The sequence below is a fragment of the Triturus cristatus genome, chromosome 4_1 (genome assembly GCF_964204655.1).
Source record: "Triturus cristatus chromosome 4_1, aTriCri1.1, whole genome shotgun sequence".
Classification (NCBI taxonomy): Eukaryota; Metazoa; Chordata; class Amphibia; order Caudata; family Salamandridae; genus Triturus; species Triturus cristatus.
In genome coordinates this window covers 1,146,206,150-1,146,230,297 of record NC_140585.1, presented here as the reverse complement: position 1 = coordinate 1,146,230,297, position 24,148 = coordinate 1,146,206,150, and the positions used below count along the sequence as shown (strand labels likewise).

The 24,148-nt window shown below is 46.0% G+C and overlaps 1 protein-coding gene across 2 annotated transcripts in view; it reads right to left on the bottom strand.

Annotated features, from left to right (window-relative positions):
* The window catches only part of EVI5L (ecotropic viral integration site 5 like), a 1,383,225-nt gene that overhangs the window by 1,238,018 nt on the left and 121,059 nt on the right, over nt 1–24,148 (bottom strand). The gene's annotated exons all lie outside the window — the stretch shown is intronic.

Sequence of the window (24,148 nt, the reverse complement as noted above, 5' to 3'; positions counted from 1 at the left end):
GTACGCGCCGCGGTGGTTTTCCTGGATGCAACCAAGGCCTTCGATACCCTCGAGTGGCCATATCTGTTTGCCATACTTGGCCGCATGGGCTTTAGCCCCCTTCTAATTAATTGGATACGGTTATTGTATACCTCACCCAGGGCCCGAATCAGGGTAAATGGAGTGCTATCTGATCCCTTCCCCATATCGCGCGGCACAAGGCAGGGATGCCCCCTCTCCCCGTTATTGTTCGCCATCGCGATGGAGCCACTGGCTGCTCGCATCCGGCAACACCACACTGCGAGGGGCATAGGGCTTAGCTCCAGGAGTCTACTAATATCGCTATATGCCGATGACGTGACTCTATATTTGCTCAACCCGGAGGTAAACCTCGACCCTGTTTTGAGGGAATTCATCCGGTTTGGAGGAATCTCTGGGATCTCTATCAACTGGGCAAAGTCAGTGATATTTCCATTAACTGATGGCACGGCGCAGGTGCACTCTGAATACCCCCTGAAATGGGAGGCGGAAGAGGTCAAATATTTGGGCATATGAATAAGTCGGGACACACAGGCCATATGGAATCTAAATTATGGACGTGCGACAGTATGGTTGGAGGAGAAGGTCAAAATCTGGTCTAAACTACCACTCTCTACAGCTGGGAGGATAGCACTGGCCAAAATGGTCATTCTACCCAAATTCTTATATCTCTTTGTAAATATCCCGATCCCACTCACAACACATTTTTTTAACACTCTTAAATCGCACTTAATTTCGTTGACTTGGGCGGGCGGGCGGGCAGGCGCGGGTCTCCTGGGACATGCTCACACTCCCGCTGCGACAGGGCGGATTGGGCGCTCCGGACATGCATCTTTATGCCTTGTGTGCCCAGGCCCAGTTTTTGAACTTTTGGGTACACCCCAGGCCATTCCAGCCCCATGTCGCAGTGGAAATTGATGCGGTCGCACCTATCCCACTACGAGTTGCAATCTACAAACCGTCGTGGCGCCCGCATAGAGATGTTGATACTGCCGGCACGCTGAGGTGGGCCTGGGAGGAGTTGCATAAACGGGCGAGGATCCCGTTGCTGTATGCCCACTCCATCCCATTAGCGCAGAATCCTATGATGCCCTGTTTTGAAAACGGAGTTAGTAAGCGCTTAATGCAGAAATTACAGTTGCGCATCTTTGACTATATTTTCCCCGGCAATGAATTCAGACCGCCCCCGTCGGCAGAGGAGGGCCAGGCGGTACCCTTTGCTTAGCTATTCTTATATCATAAACTGCGAACTACATGTCGTGCGATGTCTAGGGATTTCCCAGCGGCCCCTCCACAACTTCACGCACTGGAAAATCTATTGAAAACCCCCTCCCCGCGTAAACTGATTACACGTTTATATACACACATGCAGAACACAGCTCCGGTGGTGGAGTCCAAATCCTTTCAATATTGGAACGTAGATCTTCCCACCCCATTAACCGAGCCACAGAGGGATTTTTGTTGCAGGCAACTGACTGAGCTATTACCCAACTACAGACTCCGCCTGATCCATTTTAAATATTTAAATAGATTTTATAGAACGCCTATCAGCCTACATCGCATGGGGTTAAAAGAAGATGATAGTTGTTGGCGCTGCAGATATTCCCCCGCTACTTTTTTACATATGGCTTGGGATTGCCCAATGCTTGTGGAGTACTGGTCACAAATTTTCACTTCGATTGGTCAGATTATTGGGGTGCCGGCTGTTCCATCGCCTCTGTTAGGCTTACTGGGCTATGTTAAAGACACCCCGCCCAAACTACATGCCCTACTTCTACTCTACGCAAAACGACAAGTGGCGGTACGTTGGGGGAGGAGGAGGGTGCCATTGTTTAAGAGGTGGCTTGCAGATGTCACCTATGGTAATGTGCAGCCGAGTACATTCTGGGAATTGGTGCCCCCTACCTCACGACCTCGGGACATCTGGGACCCTTTTTTGATGTGGTTAAGGGGACAGAGCGAATTGGCTGGCGGAACTCTGGGTGAGAATGCGTTTCATGAACCTTAGTTAGGATCTAACCTGTGGGCAATGCGCGGATGGGCGGGACCCCTGGACCATCGCACCCTGTGGCATAAGCTGTGAACTCTATAGGGTTCAACTGCCCCAAGAGATATTTGTTCTGCTGTATGTTATGTTGGGTGGACTGCTTGTTTGATTTCGCAAATCACCATCGAGGAGACCCTTCATGTATGTGAATAGTACTGTTCCATATTTAAGGCTTGTGCTTGGCGGGACCGGGTATGGGTTTGCATTCCAATGTATAAACTGACACTGAGCTAAAATCCATTAGGTTGTACTAACATACTGGCCTGTTCTGTTGTAATACAGTTTTTGTATTTTGTCAACAAATAAAAAAATAAAAAAAATAAAAAGTAGGGCCCGTGGGTAAGGTTATGGACACCATGTTGAACCAAATGGCGAACTATCAAGCCCGTTTAGATAACCATATGGCATCCCCCCCCCCCCCCCCGCAAGTGCCCCCCGTGACGGTGCAAGCGGGCCGCCATCCATTGCCCAGGTCTGGGGAGATCAGGCTAGCAGCGTGAGTGCACTAAGTGCCCCGGAGGCAGCCGCTGATGCGGGGATATCGGGGTCCCGCTAGGAGCCTGGGGTGGGGGCAACAGCTGCACTGGTTCCCAGTGGTGCAGCACCAAGTAGCACCTCCACTGGTTTCGGGGGAGAGCAGCTGGCGTCTCCAGCTCCTCAGTCGACTCCTGCACTGTGCCCAGTCCCGTGGTCCCCTCCCCCCCCCCAGTTGAGTACCCGCGGCTGCCCCTCAGGAGGCCAGCACCCCCACCCCCACTATCGAGCCAGCCAAAACAGCTGCAGCGGTGGCACCGGTGTCCCTGCCACTTATCACAGTGGCACCACTGGTTTCTGGGTGGTGCTCCTTGGCTTGGGAGGTGCCGCTACACGGAATGATGGCAGCCCTGTTTTTGAATAACTGAAAGCGAAGGAGTGGTCCGCTTTTGATTGACATGAACTGTCATCCAACGGGAATGCACTGGGACTGATTTAAAGGAACTGGCTTGTTCTTTAATTTTTGCGTAGCCTACATTGAACAAGCATTTACAATGCAACGGTCTCGGCATTCTTAAAGTTAGAGCTATTGGCATTGCTCATGACATTATTTTTGTTTATGTTTTTGTTTTTAAAACATTTAAAGAAACTGCATTGTTATTTACAATGTCAATAGCTTAATCACTCTCAAATGCGAGACCTATTGCATTTGCACCCACACACAGAGCCACCCACACACAAATAGAGCCACCCCCACACTCAGAGCCACCCACACACACAGAGCCACCCACACACACAGAGCCAACCACACACACAGAGCCAACCACACACACAGAGCCACCCACACACACAAAGCCACCCACACACACAGTGCCACCCACACAGAGCCACCTACACAGAGCAACCCACACACAGACAGCCACCCACGCATAGATCCACCTACAAAAAAAGTCACCCACACAGAGCCACACACAGAGGCACACACATATAGAGCCTCCCACACACACACACAGAGCCACCCACACAAACACAGAGCCACACACAGAGCCACACATACATACACAGAGCCACATACACATACACACACAGCCACACACACACACACACAGTAAACTGTTTTAAATTTTTTTTTTTTTTTTTTTTTAACTTTGTTGTGATTTCTTCCGTTCCCAATAAATAAAAGCGCCAACATTAAAAGGTAAAAATAGAATATAAATATTTTACTATTCGTATGCGAAATGTTGAAATTGTATTTTGATAGGTAAGATGTGGTGGAAAAAAGGAAAAACATGTAAAATAAAGATAATACCGTTATATGATACTTCCTACGCGGTCACGAATTAAGAACCCCATAGGATTTGAAAGTTCATCAAATTACATAAAAAATCGATTCTACTCGTGCAGGCATGTGTAGATGGTATTGTCTCCATTCGAATATTACAAACATGGTAACTAAATAACCAAAATTATTGAAAAATCAATATTACCCCCAAAAAATCGCTTTGAGAAAATGACCCTTTGTTGTGTGTTAACGCATCGCATATATGATTAAAGTCGGGATAATCCCTGAAAATGTTCCTTTGCACACATCTTGGGCGTCGTTTCTGCTTCTTCTCTGAACATTGTCAATTCCTAAGAAATTAGGGTTTCAGGTCAATGAAGGCAGCCCGTTTCTAAACGCTCTAAAATTGGCAGAAAAGGCAGTGAAGGCAGCAGACGATCACACATTGCGAGTGTCAACCGAGAACCAGAATGCAGAGCCCTGGTGGCAGACGCAGAACCCCGCCACTGGGCCTCGCCTGCCACATGATGTAGACGTGCACTGGGTGGAAGCGGTGCCATGGACCCTGATACAAGCAGGGGCATGAGACCCCTCACCCCCGTTTTGGGTGGTAAAATGAGCCGTAGTTAAACACGCACAGAATAAGGATATAGCGTGACTGAAAAGCACAAATGCACGAACGAATAAGCAATTACCAAATGAAAAGCGAGTCCTCCTCCAGCTACGTGGGCTCGTGCCGGCGCGAGACGGCAGGTAACGTGGCTCAGCCAAGGGTAACCCTGCATAGAAGAGTGAAACGGAGCCGACACACACCGCTTCTGCAATCCATCGACAGGCGTGGCCTGAGGCGCTGTTTTTTTGCCACCACGCCTCCTAGTCACCTTGGACGCCACGCCATGTGTGATCTCTGCTTCCTCAATGTTGAGGTCTCCACGGCGTGCTTTCCTTCCGCAAGCTGATTTATGCAGCAGGAACATTAACCCACTGAGGTATGCATGGCGAAATGTGCGATTGAGCGTAATGCCACTTGCAAAATGACTGAAACGCCTCGTGCAACTAATTCAAATGAGTGCGCATCACTTGTCCACATAAGTGACGTTTATAGTCCATAGGAGTAACAGGCACCTCTGGTCCAAGGACCTGGTGACATCACTATTTGGAATGAGTGGCGTCGACGTCCAGGTGAGTGACATCACTGATCCAAACGAGTGGTATTACACTAATGTCTAGATGAGTAGCTATAAACAAAATAAATGTTTTTCCGTTTTTAATGAGTGACGTCTGTCCAGAGGAATTGGACATCAGCGGCCTACATTACAACATCGCTATTAAGTGAGTTACGCAACCGGCTCCAGTGGGTGACACCGAATGAGTGACTTTGCGGGTCAAAATAAATGACATCAACGGCTCCGCGTTCGTGACGCAGCTTATGCAAATTACGAAGATTATTTTTATCCAAATATGGGAAGCTGACCTAAATTGAGTGACTGGCTGAAATGCGTGTTTTTTTCTTTCTGAATTTTTTATGCGAACTCGACCCTATGGTATTGGTAGGCGCGGGGAGATTAAGTAATTTGCGCAGAATCACACGATGTTGGGCAAAGACTCCAACCTGGTTCCCCATACAGGGGAATAATGCACGTACTTCTATGCATATCCACATATAGTCGTCGGGGGCTCAACAATCATTCAAGGGAGTCGCTATGAAAACCACGCCTTTCTCCGAGGTCAAGAAGAAATGCCTCGGGGAAACGCAGCGGCGTTTTCGGATTCGGGGGCGTGTTTCCCTTTCTCTCCTCTTGCCATTGGCTGGAGGAGAGAAAAACACACCCAGCGAAAAGTAACGAAAAAACACGCCCCCGAATCCCAAAAGGACGGGGCTTGTTTTGCGAGACAAGCCTCGTCTCCAATGGCTGGCCAGCATTTAAGAGGCCAGCCAATGGAGAAGAGGAGAGAAGAGGGGCGCGTTCAAGCCCCTCATCTCCAAGTCATTAAATCTCGGAGCGAGACTGCGCAAGCGCAGCCCTCGAGCCGAGACCTAAAAAAGCAGCTTTTGCTGAAACACGTCTGTGTGGTGCAAATAAATGGGATACAATTGCCCCGTTGAGTGCCCCATTTTGTTGTTTTGAAGAAAACAAAATATATTACCTACTGGCGGTCGCCAGTAGGTAGTTATAGTTAGGACCCTGTTTCCATAGGAAAACCGCAACATTCTATTTGGAATAACTTTGGCGCCGGTCGACGAATCCTCGCGAAATTTTCAAAACTAATGGGGCGCTACGCTCCGCTCCTACCCTGAAAGTCTCGGGGGGATTCGTCAAGCGGGGGCTGAGATAAAAGGGGGGTCCCAAAACGCGTTTTTCCCATGCATTTTTCCATAGGACCTTTAGACACAGCTACAGCCCGAACGGCTGAACAGAGTTCCTTGAAATTTGGCAGAGATGTAGTCTACAGGTCAAGGAAGTGCCTTTTGTAGGTTTGGTGTAAATCTGTTCAGTAGATTCTGAGAAAATAGCCTTTAAATCAATATATATATCTGAGCCAGCTTACGGTGCGCTTACGGTGCGCTTACCGTTCGCGCACGCCGCCGTGCGCGAGCGCGATTCTGATTGGCTGTTAGATCTTAGTAAACATTCGAATCGGTCGAAACCAGGAAGCGGCGGCCGCCATTTTCTCTCTCGCAGTCTGAGAGGGGGTAAAAAACAAAGGCCAAAAACCTGTAAAGGGGCTGTTTAGACAGCTCCTAAGCACCTAGTCATGTTGAGGGAGTCCTCAAAGATCCCCCAAGGCCAAAAACGGAATTTTAATTTTCGATAATTTCGCCGATTACGCTTACTGTACGCGTACGGTAAAAATTAATACAAAAAAAAAAAATTATCCATATTCTCTCGACCCCATTTGTGCATTGTATATAACAGATGTGAAAAATTAAAATATTACCTTTCACAACGAAGCGCATCATATGTCCTCCATGTGCGCACGGTGCGCGAAGCGCATCGTGCGTACATGGCCCATGTAGCGTAACGTGGGCGCGCGGTGCGCATAGCGCACCGCGTGCCCACCGTGCGTGCACGGCACTAACTGCGTAAAGTGGGCGCGCACGGTGCGCGAAGCGCACCGTGCGCGCACGGAAAGAACTGCGTTAATTGGGCGCGCACGCCACGAATGGCGTAAAGTAACTTAGCATTTAAAAAAACGTACAAATTCACTGAAAAAACCATAGGTTTCACACACGTTATAGTTAGGAATTAGCATTTAAAAAACCTTGCTAATTCAGTGAAAAAACCATAGGTTTCACACGTTATAGTTAGGAATTAGCATTTAAAAAACCTTGCAAATTCACTGAAAAAACCATAGGTTTCACACAAGTTATAGTTAGCTGTACATTTCACTCGTAAAAAACCAATGAAATTCCCCCGTTATAGTTAGTGCAGGCAACTATAACTCACGCGACCGCAATCCTCTGCTGATGACATATGTGTCTTTATGAAAAAAAAATATTTGTAATATATGTATAGCTAAAATTTAATGGAAGAAGACATGGGCAAATAAGTGTCTAAATACAGTATTAGCATCAGCAGAAGATTGCGGTCGCGTGAGTTATAGTTGCCTGCACTAACTAGAACGGGGGAATTTCATTGGTTTTTTACGAGTGAAATGTACAGCTAACTATAACTTGTGTGAAACCTATGGTTTTTTCAGTGAATATATATATGTATATATATATATATATATATTATCTACTGGCGGTCGCCAGTAGATAGTTATAGTTACAACCTAGTTTCCATAGGAAATCTCAAAATTCTATTTTGATTAACTTTGGCGCCGGTTGACGAATCCTCGCGAAATTTTCAAAACTAATGGGGCGCTCCGTTCAGCTCCTACCCTGAAAGTCTCGGGGTGATTCGTCAAGCAGGGGCTGAGAAAAAAGGGGGGTCCCAAAACATGTTTTCCCCATGCATTTTTCCATAGGACCTTTAGACACAGCTACAGCCCGAACGGCTGAACACAGTTACTTGAAATTTGGCAGAGAGGTAGCCATAAGGTCAAGGAAGTGCCTTTTGCAGGTCTGGTGTAAATCTGTTCAGTATTTCCTGAGAAAATAGAATTTAAAAGCATATATATATGTGGGCGGAGCCTAACCACACATCTCATCCTGAGATCTGATTGGCTGTCAGCACTTCATCCAAGAAGTGTTGGCAGCCATCTTGGGACCAATATACATGATAGCACCTCATTAAAAAGCATTGCAGTTAATAGAAGGTTTTAAGACTTTAGTTACATTATAAATCATTTGTTGATGGTACCATGCTCATTTTAGGAATTGTGATATGTTCTAAGGTGATTTCACCATGTGAAAAAGCCTTCTGCTGGGATATCATGATTGAGAGAAAAATATTTTCTCATGCTTTTACCACAGAGGTTTGGAAGGTGATCTATAAGCTAAACTGAGAGCTTATTTTCTGTAAATTCACATTATCTTTCTCAGTCATGTGAGAATGAAGTCTGACATTCTCAGTAAAACATGTACATCCAACAAGGGCAGAGACAGTCAGTTGATTCCTTTGTGTTCTACTGCAGCTTCCCAGAGTGTTCCAAAGAACTACTAGAGCGCTAACAGTCCTACTTATGATAAACGTATGGCACACCTGAAGCCATCTTGCTTGGATTAAAGTGGTAACTCTTAAAACATTTAATTTAAAAAGGAACAAAATGAGGGGGTTCATTTTTCCATAAAAAGTATGATTAGTGCTGCAGAAAGAAAAATTAGGGCACATTTTGAGTGACTTCTCAAATCCTCTTCTATTTCATTAAAAAATTCTGACATGCAGACTGAAACGTGCACTTTCAATACCAGCAGCAGTTTTCCCTGGTGAGCAGTAGCTTTACTACAGTGATCTAATGAGCAAAAAGAGTGCTAACATTCTGAATTTATGGCAAATGTGTGACACATCTGAATGCCTTCTTGATGGAATCAAAGTAAAACACTGAAAGTATTTCCTACTGAGGAGACTGCAGTAAATGAGGAAATTAGGAAACTTCATAACAAATAAGTCTCCCAAGATGGCCACCAGAGACAAAAGAGCCCAAATGTAGCCCAAATATCACCCAGATGTAGCCCAAGTATAGCCCAATGACAGAATGTCCCAGAATGTTCTTAAAAACAACTAGAGCACTTACTGTCTTCATTATGACAAAAGTATGGCACACCTGAAGCCATCTTGATTGCAATAAACTGGTAACACTTAAAACATTTAATTTAAAAAGGAACACAATGAGGGGGTTCATTTTGCCATAGAAATTATGATTAATGTTGAAGAAAGAAAATGAGGGCACATTTTGAGTGACTTCTCAAATCCTCTTCTATTTCATTAAAAAATTCTGACATGCAGACTGAAACATGCACTTTTAATACCAGGAGCAGACTTCCATGGTGAACAGTAGTTTTACTACAGTGATCTAATGAGCAACTAGAGTGCTAACATTCAGAATTTATGGCAAATGTGTGACATATCTGAATACCTTCATGATGGAATCAAAGTAAAAAACTGAAAGCATTTCCTACTGAGGAGACTGCAGTACATGAGGAAATTAGGAAACTTCATAACAAATAAATCTCCCAAGATGGCCACCGGAGACAAAAGAGCCCAAATGTAGCCCAAAATCACCCAGATGTAGCCCAAATATAGCCCAATGACAGAAGTGTGCAAAACACTTTTTATTTTGTGTTTTTGCAGTGTTATATAGTGCAGACTTGTCAGGTATTGGAGTGCTTTACATGAGCATTGGTTACATCACACAAGAACAAATTCATTTCGGTTGTAGACATGGGGAGACTAAGTGATTTGACCAGAATCACAGAATGTCGAGCTGAAGCAGAAACTTCAACCTGGTTCCCAGTTGCAAAGTCTGCAGTTCTGGAAGTAACACCACATCCTCTCCCCTAAGTGCAATATTTAATCAAGTGGTCAACTGGATAAAAAAACATAAAGATAACAAATAATTTAAAAGTGCTTTGTCGCTATTTGAAAACTCAGAAAATATGTTCTTATTTTAGTCTTCTAGAGCACTAACCATAATTTTGATGCCAATAAGACCCTCTCATATATGTAATTTCTAAAGGAAATGCTGTAGGTATTACAGTTTTGATGACATCAAGATGATGTCAGGCGTTCCACACTTTTGTAATAAATATAGAATGTTAGCAATCTAGTTGTTCATTAGGATACTGTTGAGAGGCAGAGGCCAGGGGCACGGACTCTGAAAATTGAAGGCAGGTAGGAGGGTGCAAAGGCAACAATTTAACCACACTGAGCAGGCAGGAAGGGCCGTGGAAGCACAACAGACTATGGAGGGCAGTGGAAAGGGGGGCAGGGGCAACAAACCAACAATACAGGACTTGCAAGAGAGGCTGTGGCAATGTAATAGACCATTGTGGGCAGAAGGAAGAGGCAATGGTAGTACAACCATACATGCCAACAGACCCGATTCAGCCAGGAAACGTCCAATGTTTTTAAGCTCAAATGGGCTTTATTTGATCTGTCTCCTGTCTACAATCTCCTCTTTTTCAATGTAACTCAAAGGGGAAAATCAATACCCCAGTTTTTTTTCAAATCTCCCTCCTACCAAGTTCAAAATGTTCGCAAGTATGGTACATTGGATCATGGAAGGAAATGGGATAGGGACATGGACTTGGATAACAGAGGACAGGAGGGACATGGAGAGGTGCACCAAACTGACCCTGCAGGGCAGGCATCAGGGTTTGCAGCAGCACAATACACCACACAGGGCATGCAGGACGGTAGTGCAGCACAACAATCCATAGAAAGCAAGAGGGAGGGGACAGGACCATGCACATGGACAACAGAGAACAGAGGGGCAAGAGGCAATGGTAGCTAGCTGACCATAATGGACAGACAGGAGAGAAAGCTGCAGCATAACAGACCATAAAGGGCAGGAGGGACGGATCAGGGGCATTACAATGGAACATACAAGCCAGGAGGGAGGGAGTAGGGGTCTGCACATGTAAACAGAGGGCTGGGGGCAAGGGGGCAGGGCAGGAGCAGCAAGATAGCCATGGAGGTCAGGCAGGATGGGCACTAGAAGCAAGACACACCATGAAGTGCAACAGTGAGACTGTGATGGCATACACACAGACCATGGAGGGAAGGTGGGAGGGGGTCAGGGGCAGCTAACTGACCACACAGGGAAGGTGGGAGGGGCCATGGCAGCGCAGAAGACCATGCATGGCAAGTGGGAGGGTTAGTGGCAGCACAATGGCTATGATGGGCAAGAAGGAGGGTGCAGGGGCATGCACAAAGGACGATGGAGGATAGAAGGGAGGGTCAGGACCTGTGCACAGACAAGAAAGTTCAGGGGAAGGGGCCTCACAACAGACCACACGGGGCAGGCAGGAGGAGCAGTTGCAGCACAACAGACGAGGGAGGGCAGAAGGGTGTGGCAGTACAATGGACCATGTAGGACAGGAGGAAGAGGATAGGGACATGGCATGTGGACAGGCAGGGTGGAGGTGGCAGGGACAGGTTACAGTCATCTGACAATGCTAGGCAGGTGGGAGGGGAGTGGCAGCTCAACAGAACACTCAGAGTAGGTAGGAGTGGCAGGTCCATGGGACATGGTGGGCAAAAAGGATGGAGCAGGGGCATGCACAAAGACATCGGAGGGCAGGGGGAAGGAGAATAGGGGCAGCAAGCTAAGCACAGAGTTTAAGCAGGAGGTCAATGATGGGGCATAGAATTGGGCAATGGAGGGCAGGAGGGGTGGACTGGTACATCATACTAAATTGAGGGCAGTGGCAGCACATCAGACCATGCATGGCAGGAGGGAGGAGGCTAGTCCATGGATTCACACAACAGAGGATAGGGAGGAGGGGGATGGGGCAGCAAGCTAACTGTTAAGAGAAGGCGGGTATTAGGAACTTTATTGTTTTTAAAACATTGTGTCTGTGCGAACTACTTAAAATATGAACAAGTATGCAGCATAATCTCACTTTTATTCAGGAAGAAGAGGACGTTTGTGACTGACTCCGGGCTCACTTGGCAGAAACACCCCCTGACCCTCCACCCCCTATCGCAAAATGTAATGCCCGTGAAAAGGGTAGGGGAACACAGTGTTATATAGAACATAGTCCTGAGAGCACGATTGAAAATGAAAACTAGATATAGTGTATGGTATAAAATATGCACCAAAAAGTGTGATATAAGATGAACCGGGCGTGAAATATAATATGCAATACATTGTGCGCAATGACAGATTCATTGGAGAGCGCGAGATTGCACAGGCACTAGCGCGTGCTATGCGATATGCACCATGCGCCTTGGAGTGTAATATGCACAGGGCAGTGTTGTGTAACCTAACTAGTCTCTAAAGTTGTAATATAAAATATGTGCTGGGGAGTGTAACGTTGCATATGCACTGTGACAAAGATATGGATCCCAGATTGTAATATGTATGGCATAGCACTGTGCGTTATAACATAGGCATCGAGGAAGGCATGTTAGATGGGGCAATATAACCCGTGCGAAGACAAGTGTGCATGACATATTCACGGGGTGGTGTTACAGTGCACATGGGCTAGAGAGTGTCATAGCATATGCTCTAGCTAGTGGAATACAACACAGAGGTGTGTGGCACTCGGCAGGCAATGGTGAGTGTAACACAGCATTAGGCTATGTCAGGAGCGCGCTGTGACTCTCAAGTGATGTTCGTCCCCTTTCCAGAGTAAAATAAAAAGTATTACACATCCGGCAGTGGATGTGTGTTTTATTAACCGTGAGGGGGGTTTCTTGCATAGTTTTGGTCGAATTTTTGTCGAATCCCCTTTGAATGGCTTGGTGAGCATGTGTATTAAATGTGCCCGTCAATAGCTACCCATGTTTGTATAAATAAAAGACAAGGGTGTCTACCGGGATTAGGCACGGTAGGGCATCAGACATGTCAGAGCTTCACTAGTGGTGTAAATACATTCCACGTGGATTCATTGCATGCATAGTCGCCTTTTAATGAATGTCACGCAAATCGTCATGGTGATAGGTACGTACAGTTTGTCCAGCATGTCCTAGGTGTGTCTATAAATATATATTTTTTAAAAATAATAAAAAACAGTGGCCGGCCCTGGAGATTGGGGTCAAAAAAATATAATTAGGAGACAGGCCCTGGGGGATGGGGTCATCAGGGCCAATAAATTAGAATAAGAAGGGAAACCACACAGCCCCCCCTTCTTAAAAAATTAAAATAAATAAAAGACTGGCATCGTGCCGGAGGCCATGCCCCCTCTGTGCAGCACTCTGCAAACGCGCCCCCAACAGGCATCTCCAGTATGCGCCAGGGAGCTGCGCTGCAGACAGGTGTTCTGAGGCCAAGCCCCTTTTTACACCTCTCTGCAACGCAGCTCTGTGGCGCTTACTGGAGGTACCTAGTGGTCTAGTTTGACCCTAGGGACCCTTAGGATTCGAGGGGACTTAATCTCTCAACTTAGAACAGCCACAGTGCGCGTTTACACAGTGGTGAAGGGAGGGGACGGGGCCTGAGGTGACGTGTGCAAACACGCACTATGGCACGTTTTAAATTGGGGATATAATTTCCCTTCAATACTGAGGGCCCCTGGGGGTAACTAGCCCACCAAGTGCCTCCAGTAAACGTCACTGAGCTGCATTGCAGAGAGGTGGTCTAGGCCGTGCCACTTTTTACACCTCTCTGCAACGCAGCTCTGTGGCACTTACTGGAGGTACCTAGTGGGCTAGTTGGACCCTAGGGACCCTCAGGATTCAAATGAACTTAATCTCCCAACTAAAAACGGACACAGGGCGTGTTTACACAGTGGTGAAGGGAGGGGACGGGGCCTGAGTTAACGTGTGCAAAAACGCCCTGTGGCCTGTTTTAAGAGGTAGTTTTAATCCCCATGCCCTATTATATACTAGGGGCTTACAGAGGAGGTCATGCTAATCACAGGGGGACCCCAACTCATAATGTTCCCTAGTGTATGTAGGTGTTTGTCACTGTATTCTAAGTGTCTTTTAACATAGCACTGGCTCTAGGACTGGTTAGTCAGACTCAGTTACCACCAGTATCCGTCTGAAAAAGTTGAGGGTACAGGACGATTTTGCAACAAGGCTTCTTTCTGCTCTTCTTTTTGTTCTTTCTGCACGTTATCCTTCTTCCTGCACTTATCTTAATATTTGAGGACTTCTGTTGCTTCTTTCTGCACTTCTTTTGTTTCTTTCTGTGCATTTTTTCTTCTTTCTTCACATGTCCTATCTCTGTAGGCATAGTTAGAAATTAGCATTTAAAAAACCTTTGAAATTCACAGAAAAAACCATAGGTTTCAGGCACGTTATAGTTAGGAATTAGCATTTAAAACACCTCAGAAATTCACTGAAAAAACCATAGGTTTCAGGGGTGTTATAGTTAGCTGGACTTTTCACTTGTACAAAACCATTGAAATTCCCCCGTTATAGTTAGTTCAGCTAACTATAACTCGCGCGCCCGCAATGCACTGCTGATGACGTCACATATTACATCACTCATGACATGGTCAGTGATATCACTCATGGCATCACTGATGACATCTCAAATGACATCACTGATGACATCACTGATGACATCATCCTTGTGATAGAGTGGCAGACCTCCTCTCACCCTAATATAACCTTTGATACACACATTCAAAAATAGAGACTAACATTTTCAAAACAATGGACATACCAATACCAGTTACAACAACCTCTTCAGTAATTCTAAGATCCACATACACATCCACTCATTCACCAACAGTCCTATACAGTCACTCATACATGTACTCACTCATCATATGTACTCATACACCTATACATCCTGTTACACAATGCCACTCATCCATAGAGTTACTCACACACATAGTCACTCATGCTAATAAAGAATCAAACATACATTTACTTGCATATACAGTTATACACACACAACCACACTTACTTCTACGGAAACTTACACATACTTATTCTTTTAAACAATCACTTATAGAAACACATACTTATTCATACAGGAACTCTTTCAATCTCTCACTCTCACATATACTCACATATATACACCAATAGTCACATATACTAGTTTAAAACATATATAGTTACTCATAAAGACACTATTGAGACAGTCATTCACTCACTAACACACCCATACACACACTCATCCACCCATACAGTCCTGCACACATGCTGTGTTCAACACATACAAACAGTGAGTCACTCATTCATGCACCTATGCACTACGTAATAACCCCCACCGAACCATGCAGACACTCAGACTGATACTCAAAAAACCAACTAATAACCTATATAGACACCCATGTAGCTACTCACCAACCCATGCAGCCACTTATACACAAAGGGAGAGACTGATACAGATATTTACATATTTAAACATTACTCACTAAGCCATGTATTCACTATGATACACTTAATCAGTCAGTTACACAATCAATTTTTCAAAAACAAATCATCCATTTAGACACTTATATACCCATTTATTCTTCCATCGACCTTGAGATATACATATATAAAACATATTTCATTTTCAGAAAAACACACATTCACTGGATGATGTCATCAGTGATGTCATCAGTGATGTCATCAGTGATGTCATTTGAGATGTCATCGGTGAAGTCATGAGTGATGTCACTGACCATGTCATGAGTGATGTAATATGTGACGTCATCAGCAGTGCATTGCGGGCGCGCGAGTTATAGTTAGCTTAACTAACTATAACGGGGGAATTTCAATGGTTTTGTACAAGTGAAAAGTCCAGCTAACTATAACACCCCTGAAACCTATGGTTTTTTCAGTGAATATATATATATACATATACTGATTAGGTGTCCAGTCGAGAGTATACACAGGGAAAGACTCTGCAATATATCCTGTAGGTTGTCCTTCCACATTAGGAGTTACTGAGTGAGTCCACTGTGGGACTTTCATTGGCCCTGGTTTGATCCGTTCCTGATGCAGCCACTAGACTAGGCACAGCCACACTAGCGGGGCAGCATTTTTATCAACATTACTTTATTTGTTTTTTGTAACCATAAAAGAAAATAAACATTTACAATACGAGAAACACATAAAAAGCCATTAAAACATGGTAGAGCCTACCTCGACGCTCAGAAATAGGATTTGTTTTTGTTTAAAGCCAAATAAAACCCGAACAGAAATACACTCAGCATTACAATACCCTGTGTGTGGGCACTGCAAAAACAATGTGTTTGGAAATTACAGTCATGCACACAAACCACAATGGAGCCACCAAGGAAAACCAAACGCATTCAGAGAATTTGGGCAATTGACTCTGCATACACTGGAATCTAACTAATGAGACTCAGCAATCGTCACAGGGCAAGACTAGATAATAGCAAATATATAAAAGAATATACTTCAAATTCAATAAAAGTTTAGCTAAAAAGTTGATGCTTATCAGTGCAAACATAAAGAGGAACATAAAAAGTGGGAATCCCTACCTGTTCCTACCGGAAAGACAAAAGGAACAATTCTGCAAACAAGAAGATGTGAACCATGGTGCGAGGCATATCATGTAATAAGAGTGTTCAATCAAATGCTCTACTTTTAATGCTCCAGTGCCAGTGTAAACATTTGGACATTGCGGGACTCTGTGCGAAGCAGCTGGAGCAGTCTGCAGCCCAGTTGTTTGCAGCATTTTTAGCAAGAGAAGTGGGGTAATGCTGGGTGGAACTTTGTGGATTACTGCAGAATCCAGAAGTTTTCATCACAGAAATAAAAGGAAAATGTGTGATTTCAGGCAAAGTTTGAGGTTGGCAAAACCTTGTGGGATCCATGCAAGGCACACCATCCTGCGATCCTCTAGTTGTCTACTATTTAAGCGCTTTAGGGTGTTTTGTGTTTTGGTCTCTTGGCCCACCCGCACATGTGAGGTACCGTTCTCATCAGAAGACGTGTGGGAACTCAGGGTGGTAGGAAATTTCTGTCTCTCCGCAGATTCCAGAACTTTCTGTCACTGAAATCTGAGAAACGTGTGTTTTTTACCAAAGTTTGAAGATTACACAGGCTTCTTGCTAAAAATACCTACTAACAGCCATGCAAGTCTTGCAACCCTGGATTCCCCCAGGTGTCTAGCTTTCAAAAATGTGCACGTTTGCTAGGTTTCCTTAGGTGCCGGTTGAGCTAGGGCCCAAAATCCATAGCTACACACTTTCCAAAAAAGGGTCACTTTTGAGTGGAAAAATGTGATGCATCCATGTTGAGTTTTGGGCCATTTCCTGCTGCGGGCACTAGGCCTACCCACACAAGTGAGGTACCATCTATATCAGGAGACTTGAGGGAATGCTGAATGGAACTAAGTTTGTGGTTTCCCACAGATTACAGAACTTTGCTTCACAGAAATGTGAGGAAAATGTGATTTGTTTAGTCAAAGTTTAAAGTTTGCTAGGGATTCTGGGTAAGAAAAAAACTTGGTAAGAGCACGCAGGTGGCTAGTTTTTAAGAATGTGCATGGTTACTAGGTTTCCCTAGGTGCCAGCTGAACTAGGGCCCAAAATCCACAGCTACTCACTTTGTAAAGAAAGGGTGCGTTTTGAGTGGAAAAATGTCATGTATCAATGTTGCGTTTTGGGCAGTTTCCTGTCGCGGTCTCTAGGCCAACCCACACAAATGAGGTACCATTTTTATCAGGAGGGTTTGGGGAATGCTGGGCGGAAGGAGGTTTGTGGCTCCGTGCAGTTTCCAGAACTTTCCATCACAGGAATACGAGGACAATTAGTTTTTTGTAGTCAAGGTTTGAGGTTTGCATGGGGTTCCAGGTAATAAAAACATGGTAAGAGCCACACAAGTCTCCCCACCCTGGATTTCCCCAGGAGTCTAGTTTGAAAAATATTTGCATGGTAGCTAGCTTTCCCTAGGTTTTGGGTGAGTCTGGGTCCAAAATCCGCAGCCACCCACATTTTGGAAAAAGGGTCCGTTTTCAGTGGAAAAATGTGATGCTTCCATGTTGTGTTTTGGCCCAGTTACTGTCGCGGGCACCAGGCCTACCCATGCAAATGAGGTAACATCTTTATCGGAAGACATGTGCGAGCATAGAATAGTAGAACATTTGTTATTACCAATTGGCTTTCACTGCATTTGAGCTTTTCAAATGTAAGCCAGTGTATAAGAAAGAAGACATTAGAAAAACACCCTCCAAGTCATACGCTAGTATGGGTCCCCACAAATTCAGAGGTGTACAGATAACCACTGCTCCTAAACTCCATATTTTGTGACCATTTCAGAAATACATAGGTTGATACCCATTCTTCACTCTACATACTGCACCAAATGAATTGGTCTATACTCTGTACACTATGAAAAAACACCGTATGGTGCAGCTGTTGCAACCAGGTCGGTCTAGCGGATGTAATGGTATATTGCTTTTGTAGATCGGCCAGTGTAACAAAAATTTACAGATGAAAATGTTGTCATAATTGGCCATTTTATCCTACTCATTTTCAATATATCTTTATTTCAACAGTTATTTTCTTTTGAAAAAGCTTGAGGGATCTACACATATGACTCCTTGCTGGATTCAGAATTTTGTCTACTTTCAGAAATCTATAGCTTTCCTGGATCACCCATGGGTTTTACTCTGGACTCCAGCAGGAGCAGGAGTAGGTTGAGAGCACAAACAAGGGAAAATGGACTACCTCTTTAAAAAATGCTAAAACTGTGGTAAAAAATGTGTTTTTTTTTAATTCAGCTCTGAATGTTACTGAAAGCTGGGAAGATGGTGACTATCACAGCAAACCGTAAGTTGATTCCATTTTTTAGGAAACAAAAACAGACCCTTATAGCCGGAGCACTTTTTTTTCTATTTTTCTCCAAAAACTCAAAGGTTGGCCTATTTTCTAAAGTCCTCTCCATGGGAATCCACAAACACTAGGTACCTTTGCGATCCCTGGGATGTTGGGAAAAATGATGTCCCATGGGGGACGAAACGAGTAGGCTGGCAGTATAGAAATTTCTGATTGATCTGTATTGTGAAGATATTGAAACAAGTGTCAACTGAGATGAATAAGTGTCAATAAAGACAAGTGAACAAAGAAGCTTGCATTGGAACTTGGATTATTTATGGACTTCGATAACTTTGTGGAGTAAATTATAATAATTGTATGCTCCTTCTGTATACATTGAATCTCATGACAATTTTACCATTTTCCTTTTTCTTCTCACAAATTCGATTTTAATAGGTAACAAAGATTTTGGGATGGGGTCAGTTCTAATGACTTTACCCAGTTTCAACTGCTATATTCACAGTGTGTTGGTAAATGTACAGTAAAATGTCTAGTGTCTTGAGCCTTCAGCGCAAGGGACACTAATCCAAGCGAAATATTTGACTACTCACATTACAAGCATAGGTGCGATTATTCAATCGTTGTCAGAAGCCCAACAATCTTCATGTATCATGAGTTACAAATGCCACAACCGAGGATCCTGGAGTATGCGTAGATCCTTGGTAGTTAATGGATCAAGATGGTAGAGTTGGAAGTATACATTTCAGTGATGTAGATGATACTGCTAAGTAAGTGTAGATTTTTATTACTTGATCTCCATGAGTAAATTCCTGCTAGGAAATGCAACAGATGGCAAGGAGAAGTTGATAACGAATGGGTTGTCTAAATTTACTGAATTTGCTCTCCCTTAAGATCCCAGCATCTGGGGTAAACTGTAAAGCATCGAAGGCAATTCTCAAATCGTTTTCTCCTGTACTGAATGTAGAAATGGTCTACTAAGCCATGCGAGAAAGTGAGGGTTAAAAGGAGGGGGCCAAAACAAACAGCACTGAAACATGCTGGCAGCTTTTTAGGTCTCGCCTGGCTATCGCGTAAGCGATCGCTCAGCGAGACTTATGTAGGAGCTTCAGAAAATGCTCCCAAAGGCTTCCCAGGCGGATCGGGTGGCGGTTACGTGCACAACCACGCGCATTCCATTTGCTACCAGCTACTTCCTGCGCGTGCGCCGCCTCACGCATTCAGAGAGATTTAGTAGGGGGCACAAGACCTTAGGAATGCGGTTTATGGCCAGTGCATGTGAGGCATTCAAGCGCGAAGCTGGCATCTGGCATCAGACTTGAAAGCAGCAGACTGCTTTCGCCAGCGCGTGCTCGGCCTCACTTCCTGCATCCCCTCTTATAACAATTAACTTTCGTTATAACTCACACTCCATATGCTCGTTCCCTCCCACCCTTCCTTTGATGTCCGCTTTTCTTGTTGTTTACAAACCACGCCACACACTGCTGCACGCCACGCACTGCTGCACGCCACGCACTGCTGCACGCCTCACACTGCTACACGAAACACTGCTGCACACCTCACACTGCTGCACGCCACACACTGCTGCACGCCACACACTGCTGCACGCCACACACTGCTGCACGCCACACACTGCTGCACGCCACACACTGCTGCACGCCTCACACTGCTGCACGCCTCACACTGCCGCACGCCACACACTGCCGCACGCCACACACTACCGCACGCCACACACTGCTGCATGCCACACACTGCTGCGCACACTGCTGCATTACACACTGCTGCATTACACACTGCTGCACGCCACACACTACCGCACGCCACACACTGCTGCACGCCACACACTGCTGCACGCCACACACTGCTGCACACACTGCTGCATTACACACTGCTGCATTACACACTGCTGCACGCCGCACACTGCTGCACGCCACACACTGCTGCACGAAACACTGCTGCACACCTCACACTGCTGCACACCTCACACTGCTGCACGCCACACACTGCTGCACGCCACACACTGCTGCACGCCTCACACTGCTGCACGCCACACACTGCTGCACGCCACACACTGCTGCACGCCTCACACTGCTGCACGCCTCAAACTGCTGCATGCCACACACTACCGCACGCCACACACTGCTGCATGCCACACACTGCTGCGCACACTGCTGCATTACACACTGCTGCATTACACACTGCTGCACGCCACACACTACCGCACGCCACACACTGCTGCACGCCACACACTGCTGCACGCCACACACTGCTGCACACACTGCTGCATTACACACTGCTGCATTACACACTGCTGCACGCCGCACACTGCTGCATGCCACACACTGCTACACGAAACACTGCTGCACACCTCACACTGCTGCACACCTCACACTGCTGCACGCCACACACTGCTGCACGCCTCACACTGCTGCACGCCTCACACTGCTGCACGCCTCACACTGCTGCACGCCTCACACTGCTGCACGCCTCACACTGCTGCACGCCTCACACTGCTGCACGCCTCACACTGCTGCATGCCACACACTACCGCACGCCACACACTGCTGCACGCCACACACTGCTGCGCACACTGCTGCACTACACACTGCTGCATTACACACTGCTGCACGCCACACACTACCGCACGCCACACACTGCTGCATGCCACACACTGCTGCACTACACACTGCTGCATTACACACTGCTGCATTACACACTGCTGCACGCCGCACACTGCTGCACGCCACACACTGCTGCACGCCACACACTGCTACACGAAACACTGCTGCACGCCACACACTGCTGCACGCCACACACTGCTGCACGCAACACACTACCGCACGCCACACACTACCGCACGCCACACACTACTGCACGCCACACACTGCTGCACGCCACACACTGCTGCACGCCACACTGCTGCACACACTGCTGCATTACACACTGCTGCACGCCGCACACTGCTGCACGCCACACACTGCTACACGAAACACTGCTGCACGCCACACACTGCTGCACGCCACACACTGCTGCACGCCACACACTGCTGCACGCCACACACTGCTGCACGCCACACACTGCTGCACGCCACACACTGCTGCACGCCACACACTGCTGCACGCCACACACCGCTGCACGCCACACACCGCTGCACGCCACACACCGCTGCACGCCACACACCGCTGCACGCCACACACTGCTGCACGCCTCACACTGCTGCACGCCTCACACTGCTGCATTACACACTGCTGCATTACACACTGCTGCACGCCACACACTGCTGCATTACACACTGCTGCATTACACACTGCTGCACGCCACACACTGCTGCACGCCACACACTGCTGCACGCCACACACTGCTGCATGCCACACACTGCTGCACGCCACACACTGCTGCACGCCACACACTGCTGCACGAAACACTGCTGCACGCCACACACTGCTGCACGCCACACACTGCTGCACGCCACACACTGCTGCACGCCACACACTGCTGCACGCCGCACACTGCTACACGAAACACTGCTTCACGCCACACACTGCTGCACGCCGCACACTGCTGCACGCCGCACACTGCTGCACGCCGCACACTGCTACACGAAACACTGCTGCACGCCACACACTGCTGCATGGCACACACTGCTGCACGCCGCACACTGCTGCACGCCGCACACTGCTGCACACTGCTGCATTACTCACTACTGCATGCTGCACGACACTGCTGCACGCCGCACATTGCTGCACGCCACACACTGCTGCATGCCACACAGTGCTGCATGCCTCACACTGCTACACGAAACACTGCTGCACTCCGCACACTGCTGCACGCCGCACACTGCTGCATGCCGCACACTGCTGCACGCCGCACACTGCTGCACGCCGCACACTGCTGCACGCCGCACACTGCTTTTATGCAAGTTTATGCTACTGACATTGTAAATGACAATGCCTTTCATTTGTTTTAAAACCAAAACATAAATAAAAGGCATTGTAATTTTACAATGCCAATAGCTCAAACTCTTATAAATGTGAGACCTATTGCATTGCAAATGCTTGTTATTCATTCTGCTGGATTCCCCTGGGTCAGTGGAAACCATAGAAAAATCAGTGATGTGCATTTCCTTGAAGACAAAAATGGTCAGAATTGTGTCTGATCATGAACATTAATGGTTTAAGAACATGGCAACAGAAAGGGTCCGAAACAGATAGTGTGAAGCTTGCTCTTATAACTGGTATGAGAGCTTAGGCAAAAAAATGTATTTTTTGAATAAACACACAAGCTGGGGGAAACGTGTGCTTTTCCTGCTTTAGGATAAGCGCTGGACCTAGAAATACACTTGTGCCGCAGTAAACAGGAAGTGCAACATCAGATCTTATCACACACTTATCATGGGAATGCCACTCAAATCAGCCTTCAAAACGAGTCCTAGTCCCAGACCAAATCCATCGATTGTGCAACAGCTCGACCTGCTACTAGAACAAGGAAATAGGAGGGTATCACTCTGTTCCGAGGCATGCCGTTTGTGTTTTATTTAGTCACTTTCCTTCTCTGTGTGTTTAAAAATGTTCTGCAATTGTATGCATGTTTATGAACATTAACTAAGATCTATTAACAGAGAACTCTTGTACAAATAATTGAGATGCTATGATGCCCCGCAATCACTACTGCCTACACTGTTTTGTTATCAGTAAAAAAAGACTACACTAGACTTGTGAAGCGGTCCACTCTACAAAAGATAGATAAACTTGGATCCCCACAGTCAAACTGGTACAACATTGGGAATAACAATGCAATGCATCTACCAGCATAGCGAAATATATTTAACAGTTGTAGCCAGAACAACTAAAAAGTGCAGTTCTTTCCTAGAGAGAGAACATGTACAGACACAACAAAATGGGAAGCAAACAAAAGAAGACACAAGAATTTAAGTTGATCTCTGACTGGACCCGGAACTTTCCTGGAAAGCAATCAGTGTTCAACTGAGTTGGTTGATAGGAAGAAGAGTGTGTGTTACTGCACTCTATGATGAGAAAATGGAGTGGCATTCAAAGCTGAAATCTGGTCAAACCGTGTTTCAACTGTCGCTCCGTGAGGAAGGACAGAAAGCTAAAATATATCTGGGCATCAAATGCGAAAAGCGGCTCACCCCTCCATAAGTGACAGCAAGAGGTGTCACTTGTGTTACTTAATCCAAATAAAAATCAAAGTGGTAAAAAAGCAGAAACTTAATACATTATCAACAAATTGAAAAAAGGTGTTCCCAATGTGCATACGTTTTCTAGTCAGACATCTTCAAAAAAGTATATTCAACAGTCAAAAACTGTATTAAAAGCTGGTCAGAATAGCAGGGCTCACAGGCAGACAGGCTGACCAGAGTTAAACTGGTATTGTTTATTTCACAAAATGGTGAACACATCACTTATCAGTTAAGGAGTTTTGTAGAACATCGCACCTTTTTCTGCAGTTACTTCAGAGCACTGAGGTTTGATCAGAAAAAAATTATCCGGCAGAAGGGAGATTAGAT